The 7,215-nt window shown below is 39.0% G+C and overlaps 1 non-coding gene across 1 annotated transcript; it reads right to left on the bottom strand.

Moving 5' to 3' along the window:
• Positions 1–5,808: 5,808 nt before the first annotated feature.
• TRNAE-CUC (transfer RNA glutamic acid (anticodon CUC)) lies at positions 5,809–5,880 on the bottom strand. The gene has a single exon. It is a non-coding gene; the product is annotated as a tRNA-Glu (tRNA).
• Between the last annotated feature and the right edge of the window lie 1,335 nt (positions 5,881–7,215).

The following is a 7,215-nucleotide window of genomic DNA, read 5'->3' as shown; positions in this document are numbered from 1 at the left end:
TATATATATATATATATATATATATATATATATATATATATATATATTCACTTACTTTCTATACATATATTCACACAATATACATATTGTGTGAATGCACAAACCATCACCTAGAACACATTTCTGTCCACATCTCTGCCAACTGAAAGCCTTCTCTTCCTTTACCTTTCAGTTCAGGTGTCCACAAAGCTTTTCATGATTCCCCAGAGGTAAAAAAATTATCTCTCCTTCAAAATTTTTTTTGCACTTTTTCTAGATCTCTCTAATTTTAAAGCTGTTTAGAAAAATAGCAGATGATAAATAAGGCCTACTTTTAAAAATTGCAGATATTCATCCCAGAGAAGAGAGGGCTTAATGTCCAAGCAAATTTTTATATAGAATCATCAGATTCCCTTATTTTTAAAATACAGAATCTGTAGACATATAGCGTTACATTAATATACTGAGTAAGAGTTAGAGCTAGAAAGGGTGAGGGAGTCATGAACTTGTCACTGAAAGATCTAAGGGAATACCTACCAGTTGGGAGATTTGACACAAATCAGCAACTAGACATTGGGACAGGTAGGTGGTGCCGTGGATAGAGTGTCAAACTGTGATGTCTGGGAGATTTCTCTTCCTGAGTTCAAATCTGGTCTAAGAGACAGATCTGTGTGATCTCGTGAAAGTCACTTAGTACTGTTTGCCTCAGTTTCCTCATCTGTAAAATGACTTGCAGAAGGACATGGAAAACCACTCTATCTTTGTCAAGAAAGCCCCAAATGGGGTCAAAACAACTGAACAACAACAATAGAAGCTAGGAGCTAGGATTTCACTGCCTTCAATCTATCCTATACACTACTGCCATTTCCTCACAACTTTCATCATTATTCTTCACATTCTTTAATCCTTCACCCCTCCCCAACTCTATTGAAGCTACATTTTCAAAGGTCATCAACGACCTAAAATTCAATTCAACATTTATCACATACTTACTATTCACCTATGTGCATCATTTTATATTATTGCTTGAGCCTTTCTTGAAACTTACTTCTCCCTAGGAATCCATGACACTGTATATTCCTGGTTTCCTCCTACCTGTCTGCCTCCCTTTTCTTGCCTTTACCTAGTCTTCTTCTGTTACCTAAAGGTGGGTGTCCCCCAAGGTTGTGACTAAGTAAACCTCCTTCTGATATTTATTAACCCAATCTGAAACAGTCCTGGGCTTATTATCCATCCTGTGTTTTCAGTTATTACCTTAATGCCCTCAAGATTTCTCCAGGAAGGCACAATCTATCTTCTGAGTTGCAGCTCTGCATCTCTAGTAACCCACAGGATATCCTCTTGGATGTTCTGTATTTACTGAACTCAGCACCTCTAAAACTAAACTCATCATCTCCTCCTCCTCAATTCCCTATTTTTTTCAATTGGAGCACTATTTTTTTTCTAGCTGATCAGAACAGAAACTTTGGAGTCATTACTAACCCTTTCATTTTATTCATTCTCTATATCCTTTTTTTCCCAGGAAGTTCTGTTAACTTCCTTCAAAATGTCTCTTGCATTTATATGATAATTGTTAATTAATTTAAGATAATTATTTATGTTCTTTTCATTTATATGATAATTTTCCCAATCTAGACTCTGACACCTTGTCTAGAGTTATACAACATCTTCCTTACTGGTATCTCTCCTTACAGTTTCTTATATCTTTCAATTCCTCTTTCAAAATAACCTTTTTTCATCATGTCACACACCTGTTCAAAAAACTCCAATGGATTCCAGTCACTTCACATTGCTTTCAATAGTTCCCATTGTTTCCCACATCAAGTATAAAGAACTGAGACTGCATTCAAGGTTACCTACAATTTGACTCCTAGAGGCCATTAGGTGGATAGAGTTCTGGTCCTAGAGTAAGGAAGACCCTAATTCAAATTTGACCTCAAACACTTACTAGCTATGTGACCCTGGGCAATTCACTCAACTTCATTTTGAAGATAACTCCCAGAGTTGTTATGAGGAACAAATGAAATATTTGTAATCCACTTAGGACAGTGTCTAGTACATAGTAGGTGCTTAAGAAATATATGCTTGTTCTCCCTCTACCATTAAGCTTTATTTCCACATTTCCCCTAAAATCTTGCTCTCCACACCCAATCCCTGTTATCCTCTGAGACTTCAAAATACATATTGAAGATATTTCTAACAACTCTTCCTCTGGTTCTAAGCCTTAAATCCTATGACCTATCTCTTCTATGATCATAATCTCCCATCTTCTTTCTTCCTGCCTCCTCCTCCAACTATTCTTCACCTTCATCATGATCTTTGGTTCTTAAATCCCTCCCTGTGCTCCCACTTCATCATTCCAGTTCTGGCTCCTCTCCTTTTCCTTCACAGTCTTCACTCTAGAATCATCTTTGTACATAAGGCATGTTGTTGGTCCTTGAATCTCTTGACCACTAGTCATTTCTCTATTTGTGCCCTATTCATCCAATCTTAGATCACCTCTTCATTGTTATTACTGAGCTGCTGAGAACTGTTAGAGAAACTTAGGAAGTAGTGCTGAATGAATTCTTTACATATTTATGCTACCTAACCATTACGGGGTTCTCAACACTGCATAGCTATGCTTTATTCATCCTTGATTGACTATTGGATTTTCCATAGTGACTATTCTAATCCTTTTCTTCTCTCCTCAGGTACCCATCCATCTCCCCTAGTAGATAACGTCACCTCCTACTTTACTTTGAAGACTTATACCATCCATGAGCTCCCTCAACCCCTCTATTTCACACTTCCAAATCTCTCTGTCTTAACTGACACTCTCATTCTATCTAGTCTTACTGGATGAGGTAGCCTACTTACTTGCTAAGGTTAACCCTTCTACTTGTACCTTGATCTCATTCCTTCCCATCTCCTATGGGCCCTTGTTCTAGTAATCATTCTTCTGTCTCTTCCTCTCAATTTTAATTGTCCTCTATGTACTGACTCCTTTTCCTCTTCATGAATAAATATATTCTAATCTCTACCCTGGCCAAAAGAAAAAGAAAAGAAAATACTTTGATCCTATCATCCCTTCAAGTGGTATCATATTTCTTTTATTGCTTCAAAATTCTAGGAATAGCTTAGACTAACTGCCTCCATTAACTCAACATCCATTCACTCCACTACCCCATTGCAATCTGACTTCTATCCCCACCACTGGAGTGAAATAATTATCTCCAAGGTTATTAGCAACCTGTGCATTAACATATCCAATTGCCTTTTCCCATTCCTCATTCTGCTTGATCTTTCTTTAGCCTTTGATATTGCTGGTCATCTTTTCCTTCATAATATGCTCTCCTTCCCCAGCCTCCTTGACACTGCTCTCTCCTGGCTTTCCTATCTAAAAACTCCAGGTTCTCCTTTACTAATGGTTCATCTTCCTCCTTCTACTCCTTTTCTTTAGGTGTTTGCTGCAGGTCTATCAAGGCTCCTTTTTGTCCCTTCCCTTTGCTCCCTCAACCACTCCCCATGGCTTCAATTAACATTATTATGCCAATACCTTCCAAATCCATACTCTAGTTTCTCTGTGTAGTTCTCTCCTCTGTTTCTCTCCTTAGAACCAGGTCTTCATTTTGAACTGTCTGCTGGCAAACTCCACCTGGATATTCCATGAGTACCTCAAAATCTACATGTCCAAAACTTAACTCATCATTTTGTCAGCCAAATCAAATGCTACTCATCTTTTGCAGCACGTCTCTTATTCACCATCCCTGAATTACCTCTATATCATTTATAGTAGCATTCTTGTTGATACCTAATTATATTCCACATCATACAATTCCTTGTTCTACATATGGATCTTCTCTTCTCCATTAGATAGTCAGCTCATTAAACTCAAAGTCAGTCTCCACCCTGGCTTTTTTTTTTTTTAAACTCCCTGATAATCCCTTACACAGTGTTCTGTATGTTGTAAATGTTCATTGAATACTTATGGAATAAGTAGATAAACTAGAAGTTTCAATTCCCTACTCACCAAACTTTCAAAAAGTGCTACTAAATTATGCATTTAGTTTGCATCCTCTCTTTTGTTCTTCTCACCTTTCTAGTGGAAGTTATTTTTTTTTTTTTTAAAGCAATCAGGGTTTTAAGTAACTTGCTCAAGGTTACACAGCCAGGTGTTTTGGGTGCTAAGTGTCTGAGCCTGGGATTCGAACTCCAGGTCTATCTCAAGACTGAAGCCGGTGCTCTTACTCCCTGTGCTACCTGACGGCCCCTCTAGTGGAAGTTCTAACTAAAAGTGAAATGTCCAAGCATTTAGGATGTAGAGACACTGTGTTATACAACCAAAAGGAAAGACAGTGTCTCTTTCTCAAGGAGCTTACATTCTAATGGGGGATTCCAATAAAGGCATGATGGTGAAATCCAGAGAACAAAAGATGACAGTACTGGGCCCTTCCTCAAAATGGAGGCTCTGGGAAGAACAAGCCAATATGAGAAGGGGCTGCAGGGGCAGAAAGAGAAGGAAAATGGGCATGCTGACAAGTCAGAAGTGTTGTTTTGTTTGGAAGTCATAGGTCAAGAAGGCCAAGTTCCCATTGCCACTTTTCTTTCCTAGTTCCTAAAGTCTCCATTACTGCTCCTGTAAATGCCCTTCTTGCATACACCCACACACACCCACAGCCACACCCACACTCACTCTCTCTGTCTCCTGAACTTAAGAACAGAGAGGTGGTTTTTTTCAAGGACTTGAAGTGAGAGGATGGCCTAATGACCTGAATAACCAAAAATTCATTACCCTATAGTGAACCTGGTAAAATGTACAACTGAAAGTGGCAACAACAAAAACAACAGCTGTTCACACAGAGAACAGCTGTTGTAGTGACAATTGTACTTCAAGAAAGTTTCTCTACCATTGGAAGGCAGACTCTAACAGAAAAAAGTACAGCACCTAGACAATCTACAACGTAGATTCAATTTCTACTATAACTTGTATGAATTTGAGCAAATCACTCTATCTCCTCTGGTTCTCAGTTTCCCCATTGGTGATATGAAGGGAGGCAGGGTTAGGCTACTAGATTGTTTTTAAGAGCACTTTTAAGTTCTAATTCTTCAGCTCTGAATACAGACTCCAACTAATTAAATTTTTTAAAAATTATTTTCTTTTTTGAATTATTCAAACGGAGTTCAATTAACTGTGGTTGTGCCCAAACAGAAGTCATTCTGTATGCATTGGGATACTCCCAGCTTTCCTTCAAGATTCTGCTCAGATGCACCTCCTACAGGCAGACTTTTCTTTCTCACTCCCTCCCTCTTTCCATTCTACAACAGTCAGATATATCCTCAACCTACAGCAAAAAGTAAGCATCTTGAGGAGGTGGTTTTCATGTCCTCATTTTATCTCCCCCACCCCCAGGCTGGCACAGTGCCAAGCACGGAGCGTTTAATGCATATTTGATGGATTGGATTGTTCAGGAGCAGTGTGCTGAGGTCCACGAATTCAGCTTTTGTTCTAAATATTATGATAATCGTGTTTCAATATAATTGATTTCTTTTGTAATGCAACGTATTACAATTTAGACTTTTTAAAACATGACTCAGGGAAGGGGTACACAGACTTCACCAAACTATCTAAGGAGATCGTGGCACCCACAAAAAAAAGGTCTAAAATTCTTGCACAGAAGTTTTACAACTCACCTGCAAAGCTAGAATGTAAACGCCTCGAGAGTAAGGTTTGTTTTGTACTGTGCTTCTAGCGCCTAGGAAAATGAACTTCTAAAACAAGGAAAGGGAGAAGCTTACATCGGGAGGTATTGACAACAAGCTTTTAAAGCTTCAGAAAACAAAATTTACTTCCCTGACCGGGAATCGAACCCGGGCCGCGGCGGTGAGAGCGCCGAATCCTAACCACTAGACCACCAGGGAACTTGCTGAGCCGATTGCTGTAGGCCTATTAGTGTCTTTAACCTCTTCACGTAATAAGTTTGGTCCAATCAACATCTGAATAAAGGTTCCGCCCCTTCTCCTTTAGTTTCAGTTCCAAGGTCCAGTTACTTCCCCTCTCACCAGGCTCTGTGTCATACATAGCTCCCGTTCCTCTTTAGTTTGAGCTGTTGGATTTTTTTTTTTTTTTTACCACTGTGGAAAAGCTTGAAACAGATTAAAAAAAAAAAAAGATCCGTCAATAAGAAAGTGACATCCTGTTTTCCAGAGAAGAATTAAAATGAATAATCCAAAAGACCAAGCAGCTTTGGGTTAGTTTGGTCCCTCATTCCCGCCCCCTCTCCCTCCCCCCATCTTTTCTGTATAATATTTTTAATAATGCGGAAGCGGTAAGGGGGACAAAGTTTTGTAGAAGTCTTATAGGGGAACGAGCTGGGGTTCAAATCCCACTTTTGCTGTTTATTATTAGCCAGACCTTGGGAGAGCCTCTTTAGGCCACTTCTGACTCTCAGGTTTATTGGGGCTGGGGTGGGGGGAGGGGCGGTTAAGGACCGGATAGCTCCTGGGGTCTCTTCCAGCGGCTCTAGGTCTTAGATGGGTTGCAATTAATATGAATTTTTAAATGAAAATTATTTTGGGATTCAGACTGGAAGAGATTTTATATAACATATATACATACATACAAACACATATATAAAATATTTATGGATATATATATACATATACACCCATATATGTTATTTTTATGAACATAGTAGTCTCTCACGTTAGAACATGAGCTCCTGGAGGACAGGGACTGTATTTTTAATCTTTCTTTGACTCTACCTACTCTAAACCTTGTCACCCTTTCCCCCGTTGGAATGTAAGCTCCTTGAGGGCAGGGACTACCTTTCTGTTTGTAGTTGCACCCCCAGTGCTTTGCACTCAGTAAGCATTTAATTGCTTCTTGATTTGACTTGACCCAGAATAGAACAAAGTGCTTGACACATAGTAAGCACTTAATAAATGTTTGTGGATGGACAAACTGGCCGGTCTTAGTTGCACAACTCAGTTCTATCCGTGGTTCTCCCTATACTATTATCAGATCCTGGGTTGAGAATCTACTATGAATTGATGTGGGGAAAAAAAAACTAACCATAGCATTAAAATGTCTTAGCATGTGTGAACAGTCCTTATCAAAACAAAGCAACAGGAGGAATTTTCGTGCTTTTATTATTTAACGAAAAGCCATAGGCTGAATAAAAAATAAAGTTCCCATACAGAAATCAGCAGTTCCTTAGGGAACAATATAGGAAAGGCCCCCTGATTATGAGAGTG

Source organism: Petaurus breviceps, unplaced genomic scaffold, assembly GCF_028583685.1.
Source record: "Petaurus breviceps papuanus isolate PSGF00001 unplaced genomic scaffold, PetGlider_PUasm1.0 90977, whole genome shotgun sequence".
Taxonomy (NCBI): Eukaryota; Metazoa; Chordata; class Mammalia; order Diprotodontia; family Petauridae; genus Petaurus; species Petaurus breviceps.
The sequence above is the reverse complement of the archived record's forward strand: the minus strand, read 5'-3'. Positions and strand labels throughout refer to the sequence as shown.